We start from the raw sequence: 21,826 nt of genomic DNA, 5'->3' as shown, positions 1-21,826 counted from the left end.
TTCTAGTCTCCAGAAAAGTCATTATACTCGAACATAATACGTGTTCCAAAATTCTACAACTGATCGACGTTAGAGATATAGGTCTATAGTTCTGCACATCTGTTCGACGTCCCTTCTTGAAAACGGGGATGACCTGTGCCTTTTTCCAATCCTTTGGAACGCTACGCTCTTCTATAGACCATAAAGTTAAAACAGGACGGTTGGAGACAATGGTACAACGGAATGCCCTGAAAATCCATGATTCTCAGTCTTCTTCGTCACACTATAGATATTTTGGCCCGTCTGCCAGCAAACTACAGTCGGGAGTATACCTTCAATCCGAAATGCATGTACGGAAACAAGCAGAGTGAGCGATTCAGATGCTAGGTATTGCATATCAGATAACGCTCCACTGGAAGTTCAGTCTCCGCAAACTTGGAGGTGTAAGGGAGATGAAACCTCAAAGGGCACTCGTGTATGCGACTGATCATCTAATGGTTCAAATGGCTCTGAGCACTATGGGACTTAACTTCTGAGGCCATCAGTCCCCTAGACCTAGAACTACTTAAACCTAACTAACCTAAGTACATCACACACATCCATGCTCGAGGCAGGATTCGAATCTCCGACCGTAGCGGATGCTCGGTTCCAGACTGTAGCGCCTAGAACCGCTCGGTCACCCCGGCCGGCGACTGATCATCAATTAACGCCGTGTGTCAGAGTGCGTATCAGCATTCAAACCAGAAACACATGCTGCCTAACAGCAATCCAGACTGAACAACTATTGGATTAGTTAGCCGACGTTCAGTGAGTTAGTTTGGATAAGTATTGAATATTTTTACTTCTGTGGCATGCCTTGTCATCAAACTAAAGATAGATGTTTGTGTACACACTATATTATTATTATTCATTAGTTATGGCGTTGCCAACGTTATTTGTGTTGTAGTTTACTGTTGCCGTATAACGAGTCGAGTTGCAAGCGTGCAAGAACGTACCTAAATAGAGCCCATGTGGTAGGGGCTTCGCTTCCTGCTGCCTGTGATATTAGGCGCAAGATTTGTCTGGTGAACACACTAGTTCCATTCGGTTCATAGAAGAGTCTCCCTCCAGAAATTGGGCGGGGGAGTTTAAGCGAGAACCACAGAGGTGAAAACTTCATGAGCTGGAGCCCTGAGGCCTGCTGGAATTGATCAGTCGATATGTCTTGAATGTGAAGCAAGGTTCTGGAACCTTATAATACTATTTATTCGTGCTAGTCACTGAAATACTTCACTGATCTCACTCACTGGCCATCATTTTCACTACAAGCATCATATGTACGTAGCAGCAACGTTGTTATTTAGAATCCAAACGTGTAGCGAAAGGATGGTACTACCAAGTTTACACTTTCGCACGTTTATCCCCAAGTTATTTGATTGTTATTATGTATTAGATAAATATGGACAAAAACAAATTTACCTGACCAAAAAATCGCAGAAATAAACTCGTTCGCATTTTACACACGTCAAAGTTAGTGTCGTAGTGCGAATGCTTCCTGATGAACAGTTGATGAAACCAAATAACCAAGTGCGTGATTACAGAACCAATGGTTTAATAACTTGATGCGTGACATGCTTCTTAAAGATAAGCACGAATAAGCTAGAACCTCGAACTTCGTTCTGTTACAGAAAATACTTTCTTGGTTCTACGTCAATAATTAGCAGTAATGCTGGGAGAGAAACAGGCATCTAACCGAGGACAGGAGGCAGGTAGAAAACAAACAGGTCGTGCTCTACGATTAGGAAATAGCGGAGTGTATCAGATGAGGCGTGAATGCAAAGACACGACGATGGGACTCGAGCAAAACGGAGCTCGCTGCTGAGAACCGGACGTTCCAGATTAGTTACTTGATTCCCGTCTCTGTGACCCGCGTGTGATTTGTATAAAATGTGATCGTATTACTGGGAATACAACATACGTTACTAGAACCTCATTTTCGCCTATTTTTATTTAGTTTCCTGAAATGTCATCCGGTCATTAATACCTACAGACAGTTCACTTTCAGTAGAAATATCCTTTCACAAGTATTACACAACTGCAGTCGGTTTAGTAGACAATGAGGAGCGAGTTACAGTAGGATTGCAGTAGTATTTTACTAGCATTAGCAGCGTGTCAGCTTCGGTCATCTAGATATTAATCTATCTCCTCAGTTTCATCTTAGAATTGTAAAGATCTAAAGGTCAAGAAAGAGAGTCGTGATTTTTTTTTTAATTAAGAGATTGCATCGAGCCTTTGGAATCTTGTGGGAAACGAAAACTGCGATTTTTTTCTTGTTCCGGAAACAAAAAGCTTTGCCTTTTGAATACCCAATAATTTTTAAAACGCGAAGTCATTTTTAGCTTTCAAACTTACAAAATTTTACAGTCATTATGTTTCGTTATGTTTTGATGACGATAGTTCAAGTGCCTTTGAGGATTACTCGGCAAGATCAGGTGCAGCGGTGGCAACGGTAAGCGTTTACTCGTTTCCGATGAAGAGCGAGTAGAAGAAACGCCAATTGGCTTTCCGGAGGCGTTGTTTTGCTGCGAAATGTGACGGTGCGACGGAAATAGCTGAGCAGTGAAGGGGAAGCGTGTTGTGCAAGGTGTTCGCACTGAGTCAGACGGCTGTCGCCGACCGCTGAGGGGGTTGGACTTTGGCGCCAAGATTGCGATAGCTTGCTTAGGCAGTGTTTCGGCTCATTCTGGGTACACCGACACCATCGATAGGGACGAAGGATGATCAGTGTTTCAGTATCGCGTCGAAGACGAGGTCTTTAACATCGTAGCCGAAGTTCAAGTAGGCCAAAGAGGCTGTAGGAAATCCCAGGATTTAGGGGTAAAACGGAAAATGTGAATCAGAACGGTCGGAAGGATATTAGAACCCAGCTCTTCTCGAGTGTAAGCGTGGTGTCTTCAATGCGCCACTCACTCACTGGCTTCCATCAACTTGTCAATTTACAATGAACAGCCGCACCAACCGCAAGCACAAGCATTACATTAGGAGACACAAAACCAGTTACTGTATTTTCGTATCGGGTAACGAACGACGCCCTCTTGATACCAAATTTCTGTTACTTTTATTCATCAGTCCTCAAGTGGTGTAACAACATATTTCGGGGCATGCGTGCTTTTCTTCCTCTCTAACTGATTTAAACGACTGTGGTTTGTTATTACGTCTTCATGATAATTTTGTATGTATTATGTCGCAGGCAAAGAAAATCGCCTATCGTCTTTTAAGGAACCAGCGAAATATTTGCGGCAAATGGTTGACGCAAATTAAGGAAAATCAACCTCAGGACAGGTGGAGAACTTTTTTAAATCATCCAACTCCCAACTGCAAGACGCTACAACAAGAGCGTTTTACACCACGGAGATACTTATCTTTCCTTCGTGGGGGACCACAGTCATGTTTTTAAAAGAAATTTCCGTCGTTTGGCCGTTAACCGTTCGCCGGCCGCTGTGGCCGAGCGGTTCTAGGCGCTTCAGTCCGGAAACGCGCGACTGCTACGGTCGCAGGTTCGAATCCTGCCTCGGGCATGGATGTGTGTGATGTCCTTAGGTTAGTTAGGTTTAAGTAGTTCTAAGTTCTAGGGGACTGATGACCTCAGATGTCCCGTAGTGCTCAGAGCCATTTGAACCATTTTTTGAACCGTTAATTGTTCAAGTTGTCGATTCAGCTAAATATCTATGGATTACAGTTACGGAAAAGTTACATTGGAACCAACATACAGAAACTGTTGTGGGGAGGACGAAGAAAAGACTGTATTCTTGGCGGAATACCTAAAAGATGCAACAGATTTATTAAGAAGACGGCCTAAATTACTTTTGTCCGTCCTCTTCTGGAGTGGTGTTGTGCGGTGTGCGATTCTTACCAGATGAGACTGAAGTTGGACGCTGAAAAAGTTCAAAGATGGGATGCTGATTTATTACCGTGAAATAGCGGAGAGAGTGACACGAATACGATACGAGGGTTGACGCGGTATGATTGAAACAGAGGCGTTGTTTATTGCGGCGAGATCATTTCACGAAATTTTATCCACCATTTTTCTCCTCCGAATGCGAAAATACTTTCTTTCCCCTTCTTAGGGAGAAAATACCATCGTAATAAGGCAAGATGTAAGTAGGCTGTTTAGGTTTTTATGTTGGTAACGCCGTGTAGCGCTCTATATGAAAATCACTGACTGTACTGTGTGCAGCCTGTGGCTGGTTTGCATTGTTGGAATTTGCTGTTGTAGTGTTGGGCAGTTGGATGTGAACAGCGCGTAGCGTTGAGGAGTTGGAGGTGAGCCGCCAGCAGTGGTGGATGTGGGGAGACAGATGGCAAAATTTTAAGAGCGGACGATCTGGACGTGTGTGCGCCAGAAAGAGAAAATTTGTAATACTGGATATCATGAACTGATATATATATATATATATATATATATATATATATATATATATATATATATATATATTATGACTTTTGAACACTATTAAGGTAAATACATTGTTTGTTCTTTATCAAAATCTTTCATTTGCTAACTATGCCTATCAGTAGTTAGAATCTTATATTCAGCTGGCAGTATTGGCGCACGCTGGTCTAGATCATCCGCTCTCAAAACTCCGCCATCTCTCTACCCACATCCACCACTGCTGGCGGCTCACCTCCAACTGCGCAACACTACGCGCTGTTAACAGCCAACTGCCCAACACTGCAATAGCAAAATCCAACAATGCAAACCAGCCACAGGCTGCACACATCACAGTCAGTGATTTTCATATAGGCCGCTACATGGTGTTACCAACATAAAAACCTAAGCAGCCTACTTACAAAGAGAAATCGGAGCTCACGTGGAAAGATTAAATTGTACCTTTTTTCCGCGTGCTGTTCGATAGTGAAATGGTCGAGAAACAGTCTGAAGGTAGTTCTATGGAGTATGAACCCTCTGCCAAACGTTTAAGCGTGAATTGGCAAGTAGTCATGTAGATGTAAATGAATATTATTTTACGAAATACAGCGTGGTGAATACACTGATAGGTTACGAGGTTTTTAATCGTTCTTAAAACGCTGTATATCTTCAGCTTGCTGGAAACCACTTGGGTGACGCTTACAGTAAGTCTCCTCCTCGACGAGAAAAAAAAAATAATCCGCAAAGTAATTTTAGAGGTGAGGTGTGCGAAGCAGCCATCCCCGCATCTTCCCGCTGGTAAGGGGGAGGTGTGGAGGGGGAGGGGCAGCGCTAGCGGTATAATCTCACGTCAGCCGCGCAGTCTTCGCGGAAATTCTGCAAAAGCCGGCGGGAGCGTCTGCGGGCAGCCGGAATAAGCTCTGTGTACGTTATGTCTAAAATAGCAGAAGAGGCTGGAGGGCGAGCTGGATCCTTCCCGCGTGTTCTGCACACGTGGCGCGTGGACTCGACGCGTGACGCGTGCCGGCGTATTGGCGTGCTATTTCCAGGGGCCGGCTGCAAGCGCAGAAAGACCGTAACAAGGGGCAAACGAACGCAACCGCAAGAAAGGAGCGTCTACCATTTTCCTGGAAAAGGAGACGGGGGTTCAGCAGAGGTCACCGAAATACTGCACTGAGCATGCAGCTTTCTCCACTTTGCATTAGTGTGCCACGTAACGAAACTTCTCGATCAATAAAACCCGTGTGTTGGATCGAGTTCGAATCTGCGCTTTAGAACTGTGTTTTCCGCTTTGGCAAACGTCTAGGTTTGAGCTCGCCTCCAGCTTTCAAATTTGTTCAGCCAGCAGTTTTCGGTCCTCCTTCCAATTGCAGAAATTGTTTAACTCTGTGAATTTGAGGGAAACAAAACCAGCGGCTTGCTTAGTGTCGGAATGGCGAATGACGCACGAATTGAAACAATTCGCCCCTCTACGATGAAAGAATATACAGGAATCAAGGAAGATAACAGAAGTAGAATGAGACGAGCAAATAAAACTTTGTGCAATAAAAGAGCAGGTGATCAGACACGATGCTTACGTACGTGTCACCTGTCAGAGTCGTGTCTAGACGTCCTATATCACTCCAACTGCACACGCCCCACACCATTATAGAACCTCTGCCAACTTGAACAGTCCTCTGTTGGCATGCAGGGTATGTGGATTCATGAGGTTCTCGCCATAACCGCGCACGTCCATCCGCTCGATACAATTTTAAATGAGACTCGTCCGACCAGGCAACATGTTTCCAGTCATCAACAGCTCAATGTCGGTGCTGACGGGCCCAGGTGAGGCGAAAATCTTTCTGTCGTGCAGTCATCGAGGGTATACGAGTTGGCCTTCGGCTCCAAAAGCCCATATCGATTATATCCTTGAATGGTTCGCACGTTGACACTTGTCGATGGCCCAGCATCGAAATCTGTAGCAATTTGAGGAAGGGTTGCGCTTCCGTCACGCTGAACGATTCTCTTCAGTCGTCGTCGGTCCCGTTCTTGCAGGATGTTTTTCTGGCCGCTGTGATGTCGGAGATTTGATGTTTTACCGGATTCACTATATCCACGGTACACTCGTGAAATGGTCCTACGGAAAAACCCACTTCATCGCTACCTCGGAGATGCTGTGTCCCATCGCTCGAGCGCCAACTGTAACACTAAGTTCAAATTCACATAAATCTTGATAAACTGCCATTGTAGCAGCAGTAACCGATCTAACAACTGCGCCAGACAGTTGTTGTCATATATAGGCATTGCCGACCGCAGCGCCGTATTCTGCCTGTTTACATTATCTCTGTATTTGGATACACATGCCTATACTAGTTTCTTTGGCGCTTCTGTATATATCCGACCATGTATGGTAAAACAGTAAACACGAATAACAATAACGCAATGCATTGTCGTTTCACCTGTCATACATAATTACCATTCTATTCATTTACAAACCGCCGATCGTATGTACTTTCACGAAGTTACGTAGACATCCGATCATGTCTTACAGATGTTCCTCTCTTTTTCTCAGGCATTGTATATTTCTAACCTACTTCCCGCTAATAGCAAAGTGATTCTTCTATAAATGGTCGCTACTAGTTTTCTGTGCTTTATTCTTATATCTCACTTTGTGCGTCGACTTCGGTGAGTTCTATATCGAAAGGACGTTAACCCTTAAACTTCTTTCGAGCGTTCGGAGTCCCAACACCCGCTGCTTATGACAGGCCGAAGACAATTCTGTCGACATTCCCTCCCAAACTCTGGATATGGAAACATCTTAATTTAGAACAGCTAACTTTAGGCTGTATAGTCACACACGAAAGCCCGCAGCAGAACTGCCGCAAATTTTAAATAAACCGTCGCTGCACACATAACTTGGTCGAACTCGGCGTTTCTGTTTGTGGAATCAGCTGACTCCCATTAAACAGCCGGCACGGTGAATCAGCAGGACCGTAGATCAAAGAGAAACAGAGAGAAAAACAATCAAAGACAGTCCAAGAATACTTGAATTTAACGAGCTGATTATTGCGTAGTTGAATTTACACCTGCGTCACTGCTGAATATGATGTAAGTATAACAAATTTGAGGATTTTGCCACTAGCTTTGGAAACTGCTACTGCCCATAACGTAAGAGCATGGAGGTAATAATTCATTTTTTCTTACAATAACTTATTCTGTGTATGTATTTAATTTCAACGATGCAGTCCTATGTTGCTTAGGAATTCAGTGGCTATTCACTATTCTCGCTGTCCAGCTTACAACCTTTTTCTACGTTGTCTCTCCAAATATGTTCTTCAGGCAGATTTTTTTCAGAGAATTGTCCCTCTCTCCCACAACCACTTTCATAAAGAACATGAGCCGGCCGGAGTGGCCGAGCGGTTCTATGCGCTTCAGTCTGGAACCGCGCTACCGCTACGGTCACAGGTTCGAATCCTGCCTCGGGCATGGATGTGTGTGGTTAGTTAGGTTTAAGTAGTTCTAAGTTTAACGGAACTGATGACCTCAGATGTTGAGTCCCATAGTGCTCAGAGCCATTTGAACCATAAAGAACATTTTGTTTTGCAGTGAACACAAGTCTGTTGTGGGGTGATCACTCTGCTGTAGAAATAATTCAGAAGCTAAGATCTTGGCTTTTGAATTATTTCTAGAACATTTTGTGTTATATTTCCACTGATAAAGTCTCGTTTGTTTTTGTAGCCCAAATTTAGATTGCCACATCCTTATTTTTCACAATCGCATTTTTCTCTCCTCCCTCAACATCCCCCATGCCTCTCTCTGAATTAATATCAGTATCTTGTTTTCATTTATTTGAAGAATTTCGTAACTGAGCATCCTCTTTCTAATTTTTGGATTCTCATACAGATTACTCCTCTATTCGTTCATCGTCCATTAACGCCCAAGTCACGTGTAACGCCCATCCTACTATCCATTCTTTGTTTTCTATTTAAAAAATAATGTAGATAGGACCCTGATTCACGCCATTTCCAAAAATCTTCTATCGTTTTTTTTATTTTATTTGCCGTAGTCCAAACGACAGTTTTAATGATATTCAGCAAGTGAACAGGAGCCGGTAATCAGTTATCGTCAATGTTCATAATATTTTGGTCATACTCGTCCTGGAAAGCAATTATATAGCTTTCCTCTTCTTTCCCGAAACGTCGGCGAAAAGAATTACCTTACAGTAAACGTCTTTTTTGTAACAAAAGGCTAGTCTTTTTTGTAACAAAAGGCTAAAACCCGTCGAGGCGCTGTGGAGATGCTTCCTAAGAGATTAAAATTACATTAGAATACATTCTTTCTTGTGCCTTATCGAGCAGCTAACTAAATTAGATGTAGGAACTCAGCAGATGACGCGTTAATCATCAGGCGACGGATTTGGCCGCCACATAAAACCCAGGTAAAATAACAAAGAAAACTACTTTCAGCGAGAAGTTACTTTCAACGAGAGTGCCCATAAATATCTGGAGCAACGGACAACTGCAGCCTGGAACAAGTTGAGACTTAAAACGAAAAACATATATGTCGAGGCAGACATTACTGTCAACGGTCTCCCCGGCAAACAATGCATTGTCCTGCAGATAAAAGTGTACCATTGTTTCCGGGCGACTTAACAATACGAATACATGTTAAAACTATATATAGGGTAGTATATTGCGGTCAAGCCGTAAAAATCTCAGCGTCGTGATTGCAAAATTGCGCTGTTTCCACTAACATGAGGTTAGCGTCTCCGAGTAAAAGGTAATGTATACTTGTAGATCAAGCACGATCTGGTCAAAGTTTATAACAGTACATTAGCGAAGGCGCTCACTTACGATCAGTTCTTATCAACTGTGGTGTATTTGTTGAGTACAAAACGCCAATGAGAATTATTTTGCAGTTGAAACAATAGCCAGTACTAGGCTCGTAATTTTCTGCCTTGCTGGTTAAAACAGAAATAAAGAATTTAATCAATGTTACTTCTTACTGTCAATGCGGTGCTTTTTTTCCCTATATCCTAGAGAATATAATGAAATACCTCCACAGATAGTCTAAACTGCACGAATACGCCATATCGAATGGCCCGAAGCACATCAATATAATTCTGAAACACGAAAAGTTTTCTTATCAATGTAACAACAAATACAAGTGAATAGGGTAGTTGGTGCGAAATGAACTATCAAATAAAATACCGTAACGTTTCGATCTTAACATCTGTTCCTCAGATCTTGTGTACAGATGCCCACATCATCCCACGTAGGCACAGTGCCCTTCCATTTGCCACAACACCTTTTGACATACAGCTTCCTTATGTAATTATGCAGTACTTACTGTAGCTGTTCTTCCCCTTTTATCTGCACATTGCAGGCTACTATGAGCCATATAGTGCAGCAGAGTAGTATTCGCCATGTGGGTCTTACACACTTGTTATGACGGCATGAAGTCATTACACTTTGTTTCATAATTTTAAATAATGTTATTGGGAAACAGCTATCTTTCAGTTAAGAAGCATTAATAAAAAACAGTCTCGGTGGCTCAGTCATTTATTAAACCTATGAACGGTTTCGGGCTCTAGCAGTAGGCCACCTTCAGATAATACAATATCTGTCTGACGATGAAGACTGTTTTGCTTTATCTGAAGATGGTCTGCTACTAGAGGCTGAAACGGTCATATTTTTAATAAATGACTGCGCGATTGAGACTGTTTTTTATTAATTTCTAATTTTCTTTTATGGGAGGAAATTACATCTGACTTCAAACAGGAAGAGGATACCGAAAGGCTACTTCGTAGCTTTGTCACGTCATTGTGCCTATCGCGAGGAGGTGCTTGCTTGTCCATGGTGCTACTATTCCTCAGTGGCAAGCCTGTTTTTATGCAAATACTCATAGAAATTGTATAGTGACTACACCGAATTAGACAGACTAGTCATTATTAATAGTCCACAAATATTTCTCAGCAAATGCCTGAGTCAAAGCATTTTTGGAGTCAACTTTTGAGGCCCCTACCAGTCAGCTTTGAGTCAGGTAAGCCTGTTACTTTCAAACTCGAGAAGAAGCGATCCTAATGTTTGAACTGTGATTACACCAATGTATCCGAACATACAATACTTTTTATTTAATGAATTAAAAGTCTGGGGTGCATCGAATGTGGAAACAGCGTTATTGGTACTGCGAGTGCTCCAAGAACGATGTAATTTCCAGAAATGCAGTCAAACGCCAATCTGTTAAGGAGAAAGAAACATGGACACCAAGCGAAACAAAGGTAATAATTCCGTAATAATGACGACTAAACGAATTTTTGGTTGTGATAATACAGCGATACTACTCATATTACGTATATATAGCTGTGAGGCAGCTGACTAAAGAACTTCACAGCACCAGGAGGGAAAAAGTTAATAAGGCTATGCAAATATTTATATTTTAGCGTGGAAATTGGAAGGAGATATCAAGTAAAGGGCGGCATTGTCCGATTTGCAGTACTGAAAACAGAAGATAAGTGCAAAATGGTTGAAATGGCTCTGAGCACTATGAGACTTAACATCTGAGGTCATCAGTCCCCTAGAACTTAGAACCACTTAAACCTAACTAACCTAAGGACATCACACACATCCATGCCCGAGGCAGGATTCGAACCTGCGACCGTAGCAGCAGCGCGGTTCGCGACTGAAGCGCCTAGGACTGCTCGGTCACAAAGGGCCGGTAGATAAGTGCAAAGTTTTCGTGCATTTGACAAGTAATTTTGAATTTAAACATAGCATTATAAACAGTTATCCATCCACGGGCTGTTATTGTCATTATGATGCCAGTTTGCATTCCTTCGTGATAAGTCCTCCGATATTTCAATATACGGCATTGGCTGGATTTAGATGACGATGTTTTAATAGACTGAGTTTTGAAACAGCGTTTTGCAGCGTAATTTGAGTTAAATGATGTTTTTCATTTCTCTATTATCTGAGCACAGTCAAAGGAGATGGATTACATCCGGATGCTTCCATTATTTCCTTTAAATCTGCAGTTGTTTCCATAGCGACGCACAGGCAATGTAATTTTGATTGTCTTCAGACGATTAACTTGACTCGGAGCTACATAATGTATGAAAGGAAAACGGTGAAAGCTTTTATTTAACCCGCCAGCAGAATCACAAAATAAACGGCTTCTCCCAAGAAGAGTGGTTAGTGTTCAGAGATATGAAAGGCACGACCATTCGAAGCGAAAATTCTGGTAAATACAGGCTCTAAAGTGCATACCTAATAGGCTAAGAACACTTGTTCATCTTCACTACTGTGAAATACATCTCTTCTACTGATCAAGCGTTCATAACTCTTAATTTATGCATTTTAGGGTCCATGTTTTCTGGTATTTTTTTTTTTTCTTTTGCTTTGAATGATCGTATCACATCGCTAAACATTGACCATTCCCGTTGGGACCCCACGTATTGAGAGCTCTTCACTGTCTTCATCCAAGGCTGTGCGATAAAGTGAAAAAGAAACAACAACACTTGATATGCATCCTTTTTCGCAAAGCGTTCATGTTAAACGTAATAAAAGGCCTTGCCTATTGCAAGAACGTTGATATTGAATGCCTACATCAAAAGTTTCCACTTAAAAAATGTCATTATTTGCTATATTTCATAGGAACGCATCTTTTGAAAATTCAATGCTAATGGTCATTTACTTTTTGTTTTTCCTTTTCACCAGTGTACTGGGGGCAGAGACTGCATAAGACCAATGTTCACTCCGCTCTTTCGATAACTGACAAGTCCGCACTGACTTGCTTGCTTCTTTCTCCATAAAAATTGATATACCAGATTCTTTTCCTTTACAACAAAACTTTGAATGCTAATACACTACTGGCCATTAAAAGTGCTACTCCATGAAGAGATGCAGATGATAAACGGGTATTCATTGGACAAATATATTATACTAGAACTGACATGTGATTACATTTTCACGCAATTTGGGTGCATAGATATTGAGAAATCAGTACCCACAACAACCACCTCCGGCAGTAATAACGGCCTTGACACGCCTGGGCATTGAGTCAAACAGGGCTTGGATGGCGTGTACAGGCACAGCTGCCCATGCAACTTCAACACGATACCACAGTTCATCAAGAGTAGTGACTGGCGTATTGTGACGAGCCAGATGCTCGGCCACCATTGACCAGACTTTTTCAGTCGGTGAGAGATCTGGAGAATGTGCTGGCCAAGGCAGCAGTCGAACTTTTGCTGTATCCAGAAAGGCCCGTACAGAACCTGCAACATGCGGTCGTGCATTGTCCTGCTGAAATGTAAGGTTTCGCAGGGATCGAATGAAGGGTAGAGCCACGGGTCGTAACACATCTGAAATGTAACGTCCACTGTTCAAAGTGCCGTCAATGCGAACAACAGGTGACCGAGACGTGTAACCAATGGCATCCCATACCATCACGTCAGGTCATACGCCAGTAAGGCGATGACGAATACACGCTTCCGATGTGCGTTCACCGCGATGTCGCCAAACACGGATGCGACCACCGTGATGCTGTAAACAGAACCTGGATTCATCCCAAAAAGTGACGTTTTGCCATTCGTGCAACCATGTTCGTCGTTGAGTACACCATCACAGGCTCTCCTGTCTGTGATGCAGCGTCAAGGGTAACCGAAGCCACAGTCTCCGATCTGATAGTCCATGCTGCTGCAAACGTCGTCGAGCTGTTCGTGCAGATGATTGTTGTCTTGCAAACGTCCCCATCTGTTGACTCAGGGATGGAGACGTGGCTGCACGATCCGTTACAGCCGTGCGGATAAGATGCCTGTCATCTCGACTGGTAGTGATACGAGGCCGTTTGGATCCAGCACGGCGTTCCGTATTACCCTCCTGAACCCACCGATTCCATATTCTGCTAACAGTCATTGGATCTCGACCAACGCGAGCAGCAATGTCGCGATACGATAAACCGCAATCGCGATGGCTACAATCCGACCTTTATCAAAGTCGGAAACGTGATGGTACGCATTTCTCCTCCTTACACGATGCATCACAACGTTTCACCAGGCAACGCCGGTCAACTGATGTTTGTGTATGAGAAATCGGTTGGAAAGCTTCCTCATGTCAACACGTTATAGGTGTCGCCACCGGCGCCAACCTTGTGTGAATGCTCTGAAAAGCTAATCATTTGCATATCACAGCACCTTCTTCCTGTCGGTTAAATTTCGCGACTGTAGCACGTCACCTTCGTGGTGTAGCAATTTTAATGGCCAGTAGTGTATGTACTGGTGACAATTTACTGCGTGTGGTACAGTAGGTACAAAGTTTGGCGTTTTGTTATTGTAGCTAAGCCGCTGTACATGGCGATTTGTTTAAGCCCTTAAGTGCCCGTCGTACGACAGCGTGGTCGTTCGCCAGAGGGACCGAGTACCCGTTAGGTTGTATACTAGTGGCCGTAGACGGCTCGTTGACCGCCGCAGCGGACGTGCACCTCCCTCCGAAGACCTTGTCGCCCGTTAATTGTCTGCTCACTTCCGTTGCTGTCTATCCCGTCAGACCTTCTGTTTTGTTCGGTTTCCGTGAAATGGTCCTCGGCAGACCGCTGCCGGGCGCAGCTAAACACAAAAGAAGAAAATAGCCGTAGCAATGGCAGCGGCGCCCATCGCCTCGCCAAAGCGCGCTGCCGTTACACCCGGATGCCTCACGCGACACGGCTTCAGACGGCACTTAACTCTTCAGTTGCGAACGAAAAAACACGCACGATGATCGTCCTGTTCGTTTAGATTACACCCGCATTTGCTTAACCAACTTGACTGAATCGTGAAATATTTTCTTACGTACGAACCTATGTCATTTTTTTACGTGCGGCTTCTGAGCCTCTTTGGGGTGGGGTCAACAAACTGTAGCGAAGTTATAGCAAATTATAGCTTTGTTGAAACTTCCTGGCAGATTAAAACTGTGTGCCGGACCGAGACTCGAACTCGGGACCTTTGTCTTTCCCGGGAAAGTGCTCTACCGACTTGCCCGCGAAAGGCAAAATTCCCCAGTTCGAGACTCGGTCCGGCACACAGTTTTAATCTGCCAGGGCCGGCCGGAGTGGCCGAGCGGTTCTAGGCGCTACAGTCTGGAACCGCGCGACCGCTACGGTCGCAGGTTCGAATCCTGTCTTGGGCATGGATATGTGTGATGTCCTTAGGTTACTTTAAGTAGTTCTAAGTTCTAGGGGACTAATGACCTCAGATGTTAAGTCCCATAGTGCTCAGAGCCATTTGAACCAACCATTTAATCTGCCAGGAAGTTTCATATCAGCGCACACTCCGCTGCGAAGTGAAAATCTTCACTCTATACCTTTGTTGTTTTGAGTGGCAAAGTCGGGTTTGCTGCTGTCCATAGCTGTTGATGAAACAATTCACTTCAGTGTTTGAATGTCGCAGAATAATAAAAGGAACAAACTGAACCACGAACAAGTTATCGCATTCTCTAAGCGTAACTGGTATACTTACTTAATGCGTTGTGGCATAAACGTCAAGGTACGAAATTGTATCAGCCACATCGTATTGCGGAGAACCTCTAGCCTTCGTTGTGTTTTAATTGACAGTTTAGCATCTCCCCGTTCGTGGCGTTGTTTTCCATCTTGTAAGCCACTGCGATTGAGCAGGTGATCATGGATGATATTCCGAGAGAGTGAGAGGGATTTTATCTCAGTTCGCCTTTTAGTTCTTCCTACTGCATTTTGTACGTTTTAACGACATTCGATGGCAACGGCCTTGCCGCAGTGGATACACCGGTTCCCGTGAGATCACCGAAGTTAAGCGCTGTCGGGCGTGGTCGGCACTTGGATGGGTGACCATCCAGCCGCCATGCGCTGTTGCCACTTTTCGGGGTGCACTCAGTCACGTGAAGCCAATTGAGGAACTACTCGACCGAATAGTAGCGGCTTCGGTCAAGAATACCATCGTAACGCCCGGGAGAGCGGTGTGCTGACCCCACGCCCATCCTATCCGCATCCTCCACGGAGGATGACACGGCGGTCGGATGGTCCCGGTAGGCCACTCGTGGCCTGGAGACGGAGTGCTTTGACGACATTCGATTCCCTTGATCTTCGTATGGGAGTTGATAACCCGCAAACACACAGCACACGTTGACTAATGCGCCACCTTGTAGGGTTTATTCTATCCGGAATGTTCAAGTGGCGAATGGAGGTTCTCTCTGTTGTATGCCGAACAGTGACCCGCCAAGTACAGCTGTTGACGTGGGAGTATCGCCAAACGCGGAAGGGAACGATGAACTCGGGGCGGCAGGTGGTGGGTAGCCCTGGGAAAAGTACGCAGCCGACTCTCCTTGTTCCCGGGGGCAGAGCGCCACCTGCCGTAGTGGCACGCTAGCCCGGACAAGCGACGCACGGCGACGCCCTAATTGCGCATGCGCACCACGGCTCGGCCTTCCTCGCCAGCCAGCTGGCCAGGGGCTCGCCTTCACAAGGACGGCGGAGTCCTGGGCGTTTGCCGTACAGAGGACGGGAGGGCGCCCCAAGCTTCCAGGCATTCTGCACTGGACTGTTGTATCGGACAGTTTAATTAACAATGTCCGCGGCTCGTCGTCTTGCGGTAGCGTTCTCGCTTCCCGCGCACGCGGTCCCGGGGTCCATTCCCGGCGGGGCCAGGGATTTTCTATGCCTCGAGATGACTGGGTGTTGTGTGTCTTTCATCGTCAATTCATCCTCATTCACTCACAAGTCGCCGTAGTGGCGTTAAAGAACCCCGGATGGGGATGAAATGATGATGAAGACAACACAACACCCAGTCCCTGAGCGGAGAAAATCTCCGACCGAGCCGGGAAGCGAACCCGGGCCCGTAGGGGGGCAATCCGTCACGCTGACCACTCAGCTATCGGGGCGGACGCAATCATTATGATAATGTGAAAACAGCTTAATTTTTGTATAATACAGGGTGATTCAAAAAGAATACCACAACTTTAGGAATTTAAAACTCTGCAACGACAAAAGGCAGAGCTAAGCACTATCTGTCGGCGAATTAAGGGAGCTATAAAGTTTCATTTAGTTGTACATTTGTTCGCTTGAGGCGCTGTTGACTAGGCGTCAGCGTCAGTTGATTATAAGATGGCGACCGCTCAACAGAAAGCTTTTTGTGTTATTGAGTACGGCAGAAGTTGTTCAGCGTGCATTTCGAACGAAGTATGGTGTTAAACCTCCTGATAGGTGGTGTATTAAACGTTGGTATAAACAGTTTACAGAGAATGGGTGTTTATGCAAAGGGAAAAGTTCTGGACGGCCGAGAACGAGTGATGAAAATGTAGCACGCATCCAGCAAGCATTTGTTCGCAGCCCAGGAAAATCGACTCGCAGAGAGCTGCAAATTCCACAATCAACTGTATGGAGAGTCCTACGAAAAAGGTTGGTTATGAAACCTGAACGTCAACTACCCGAGGCGATGGATCGGCCGCCAGGCAGCCCGTGACAGAGCACTTCATCACTGGCCTCCAAGAAGCCCTGATCTTACCCCCTGCGATTTTTTCTTATGGGGGTATGTTAAGGATATGGTGTTTCAGTCACCTCTCCCAGCCACCATTGATGATTTGAAACGAGAAATAACAGCAGCTATCCAAACTGTTACGCCTGATATGCTACAGAGAGTGTGGAACGAGTTGGAGTATCGGGTTGATATTGTTCGTGTCTCTGGAGGGGACCATATTGAACATCTCTGAACTTGTTTTTGAGTGAAAAAAAACCTTTTTAAATACTCTTTGTAATGATGTATAACAGAAGGTTATATTATGTTTCTTTCATTAAATACACATTTTTAAAGTTGTGGTATTCTTTTTGAATCACCCTGTAATATTCTGCATTATCCCTCACTAGTGTAGGTCCATCAAGCTGCACTGCACAAGATTTTGAAGGCAGTTTAAAATGTGACACTGACATTTTCCCCATTCATAGGGATCCATATCCTGTAATACACAAAATCTGACCAAATTGTCTTCGTATCCGCCCACTCATTGTATAAAGAGATTTCCAGGCAGCTCAGGCATACTGATATCTTGGAACAATTGTTACAGCACGATTCGTCCACTTTACATTTGTACAAGCGAGCCTTTTTGTTTTTTTTCTTTTCACTAAGTGATCAATAACTGTATTGCGGCATGTGTCAGATGGCACATCTACCTTTCATAGATTTTCAGATGACCTACTTCGTTACGGAACACGGACAAAGCTTCGACTTTGTGTTGCGCGTATGCTTCCAACATTACGAAAGGTGAGCGTGGTTGCGTATTGGCCTGGAGCACAACCGGCACTTGACGTACTGTATACAACGGCCGCTGATGGCTATGAAACTGTAGAATGTAAGCGAATGATTTGCTGTAATCGCAGACAAAGCAGTGTACAGAGAAGGACGTCAGAAAATTGAGAAAAGCATAACGACAAACTAAAACTTCAGACGTTCTCACAAGGGAACATCCCCATCGCACCCCCCTCAGATTTAGTTATAAGTTGGCACAGTGGATAGGCCTTGAGAAACTGAACACAGATCAATCGAGAAAACAGGAAGAAGTTGTGTGGAACTATGAAAAAATAAGCAAAATATACAAACTGGGTCGTCCATGCGTAAGATAGGCAATATTAAGGGCAATGTGAGGCGAGGAGCGCCGTGGTCCCGTGGTTAGCGTGAACAGCTGCGGAACGAGAGGTCCTTGATTCAAATCTGCCCTCGACTGAAAATTTTGCTTTCTTTATTTTCGCAAAGTTATGATCAGTACGTTCGTTCATTGACGTCTCTGTTCACTGTAATAAGTTTAGTGTCTGTGTTTTGCGACCGCACCGCAAAACCGTGCGATTAGTAGACGAAAGGACGTGCCTCTCCAATGGGAACCGAAAACATTTGGTCGCAAGGTCATAGGTCAACCGATTCCTCCACAGGAAAACACGTCTGATATTTTGTATACGACACTGGTGACAGCATGTGCGTCACATGACAGGAATATGTTGTCGACCCACCTAACTAGTACACTTGGCGAATGGGTGAAAAGATTCTTCTACCTCGCCCGATTTAGGTTTTTTGTGGATGTAATAATCACTCCAAAAAAAGTGATGAAAGCATAAGAGTTTTTGACATAAACTGAAAATAAAAAGTTAAAATTTTCGGTCGAGGGAAGATTTGAACTGAAGACCTCTCGTTCTGCAGCTGTTCACACTAACCACGGGACCACGGCGCTCCTCGCCTCACATTGCCCTTAATATTGCCTATATTACACATGGACGACCCAGTTTGTATATTTTGCTTATTTTTTCATAGTTCCACACAACTTCTTCCTGTTTTCTCGATCGATCTGTGTTCAGTTTTTCAAGGCCTATCCACTGTGCCAACTTATAACTAAATCTGAGGGGGGTGCGATGGGGATGTTCCCTTGTCAGAAAGGATCTCAGTTTTTTTTTTTTCGTCACATGGCTTGACCCTAATGTAAAACGGTTCCAATGAAAAATGTTCGGGAGAGTTTTCAAGAGAATGTGACGAGGTAAATACTGTAAATTAAGAGTCTATCGTCTATTAAACAACGCAGCAACATCAGTATTCTGTTATGTCGGAAATAAGTCCGCAGCACATTTGTAACAGTCGACTGCCTGTATACATAATAATAAAAAGAAATGTATGTGTCGCACGGCGGGATATCCCACGAAGAGGGATCAGCTGCCGATCGGAAAGCGTGTTCTTCTTCAGCGCACAGTGGTCCCTTTCCTATATGAGAGTTGTGTCGCATGTGTATTTGTGGAGTGTAGGTGAGTGTAATGGTTGTGTGTATGGTGTAGTGTTATGTTTTTGTTGTATGATGAAGACGAGAGAAAGGAGAGGTTGAAAGCCGATGCCGACAACCTACTCTTCTCGAATAGCACCAAGGGGGTCGCCGAGCTTAAGGTCTCCACACGATGGACGGGTCACCACAAACGATGTCACATGCCTTCACTTCATGAGACACTGCGGAGAAGTCTGGAATTTAATCCAGGACCCTGGCGCAAAGACTAGTGATCAGGAACATTATCCTCCCCCTGCCGGCCAAGTACAGTCAGTGGATAGCAGGATTCGAACCGCGTTACTTCCGAGTCGAGTGCCACTGCGCAGACGTACGTTAACTGCCTCGGCTGTGGAGGCACGTGATACAAACACTTACTCATAGCTATTGTTCAAATGGTTCAAATGGCTCTGAGTATTATGGGACTTAACTTCTGAGGTCATCAGTCCCCTAGAACTTAGAACTACTTAAACCTGACTAACCTAAGGACATCACGCACATCCATGCCCGAGGCAGGATTCGAACCTGCGACCGTATCGGTCGCGCGGTTCCAGACTAAAGCGCCTAGAACCGCTCGGCCACTACGGCCGGCGCTATTGTAATTACTTTGATTTTTCGGTTTGGGTACTTAAATTTTAGGTTATGTTATTTTCTGAAAATACCAAAGGAAATTTACAAGAAGATGACCCATAACAAGGAACCAAATTCTCTGGTATCGAGTGGAAGCTCTTGGATTTTGTACCAGTCAAAAGGGCTGATAATCATGCACTTCGTGCAAACACGAGCAAATATGATCAGTATTTTTATGCATTTGTTATTTTTATAAAAACTATTCCCAAAAATCCTGAAGTTCGCCTTGGGAATAACGTGCTTTGCCGCCTATCTGAGAGCCGCACCATTTAATATTGACGAATTTTACAGCGAGTTCATATCAAAAGGTTGATGGTTCTAATGACACGTTTCTTAGTGAGAGACCGGAATATTCTCTTAACACATTAACAGTACAGAGATTTTCCTTTCTTGGAATAAATGTAAGTTCATTAGCAAGTAACTTCTGCGAAGTACACCAAGAAGGAGAATTACTTGAAACTCGTGTTATTCTGTTCCACTTTGCATGTCAGAAGGAAACAGGGAAATTGTAGAAAACAACAGAATCACTGTTTCAGGTTTTTTTTCCACGAACAGTAATCCAACAATTGCTTCCCAGTGCAGATCACGTTGCTACAAATTACTGCTGAAACCGCACATGGAAATGTTAGAAATAACAGTAGGCGATAAAATCAATATCAAAGGAGACAGTGCGATAACAGACTGTTGGTGGATACTATGACGCGAGGAAACATTTTTACCTCAGCTACTATTACGCTAACGTACAGATATTCCGTTATTAAATTACTTCTTCAAATTACTGGTTTCCTGACGAACACCTACTGAGGCCCCTCCATATCGTCTTTTATATATAGCAGAAAATTTTTTTCTCTGGCTACACACGTCGCTACTTGTTCCTTACGGACACGTATCACTAATGAAATGCATTATAGCCATTCAGCAAAGTATTCTGTGAGTTGTATGTTATCATAACAATATTTAAGACTAAACAGTAGTATAAATCTTCGTTATCTGCCTCATTTAATATACAACGCGAGACAAATCGTAATTTCGCCTGTTGTATTATTATATTATTATCCGCCGAGCGCCAGTTTATAGTCGGACCAGGCAATTACATGTTCTCCACTGCAGTAATTTCTCACTCGCTTCTCCTCGGGAATGAAAATTATATGTTCGTCTTCTGCGGGTGCGTTGAAGTCTCCGCGACCACCTCGCCTGACGTATAGTAATTAAGAATGAGTTTGGTTTTGAACATCACATTGTTTTACCAAGAACGGCTCTATTGGGAGTAGTATGCCTTTAACTTCCTCCGAACTTAATTACCAGCCAGGAAATACAGTTCAACTGAACTTCGAATCACAGTGCAAAACGACATTTTTTCACATTAGCAAGTCATTGCCAGAAGTAAAATAAATTATAAGCAACAGAAAAAAATCCTGTGACCGAATGAGTATTTAACTCCGGACGTTTTTAATTTTTATCCTGAACCTTAACCACCGATTTACCTGTTCTTAACATACAGGATGAACCAATATTCTTCCACTCGAACGCCACGGAGCGAATCTCTACATACTAAATCTGTAATGTCCTTCTACTTTCACCATTGGCATACATTTTACGGCATTCTTGGCAGCTAATTGAACTACGGAAAACGTTGTAAAGTAACTAGTAGAATGTCCGCGGCGGTCGATTCCCACCGTGTTTGCGGATTACGCTTTCAGGGCGGAAAATCGTTACCTTCGCTGACGCAGTATCCGCCGCAGCCCATGTCGTAACATCGCACAGTGCCTGCGGGAGCTGCCAGACGCCCAAGGGGCTCCGAATCTGGAACTCCGCTACGGGCACGTCCGCTGTACCGCAACGTCGCGACACGCCGATCCCACGGTAAAGCTTATTGCTAGCTGCGGGCACCCACTCGCCGTTAGAAAGTAATAATCACTTCCACAAATTTTTGTAGACCGCAGTGACGTAACACTAGCAGGGAGTCTGCACAAAACTCCACTTTCGGATTCAGACTGGCTGACATCTCGTTTAACGTGGCATCGTAGCTTACTGGCAGCGT

At 44.2% G+C, this 21,826-nt stretch overlaps 1 protein-coding gene and 1 pseudogene across 2 annotated transcripts in view; both read left to right on the top strand.

The window, feature by feature from the left end:
• LOC126263044 (uncharacterized) overlaps positions 1 to 21,826 on the top strand; it is a 483,472-nt gene that overhangs the window by 338,704 nt on the left and 122,942 nt on the right. The gene's annotated exons all lie outside the window — the stretch shown is intronic.
• Positions 15,110 to 15,226, top strand: LOC126264048 (5S ribosomal RNA; annotated as a pseudogene).

The sequence above is a fragment of the Schistocerca nitens genome, chromosome 6, assembly GCF_023898315.1.
Source record: "Schistocerca nitens isolate TAMUIC-IGC-003100 chromosome 6, iqSchNite1.1, whole genome shotgun sequence".
Classification (NCBI taxonomy): Eukaryota; Metazoa; Arthropoda; class Insecta; order Orthoptera; family Acrididae; genus Schistocerca; species Schistocerca nitens.
Note: the sequence above shows the minus strand (reverse complement) of the source record. Positions and strands in the feature narration are given on the sequence as shown.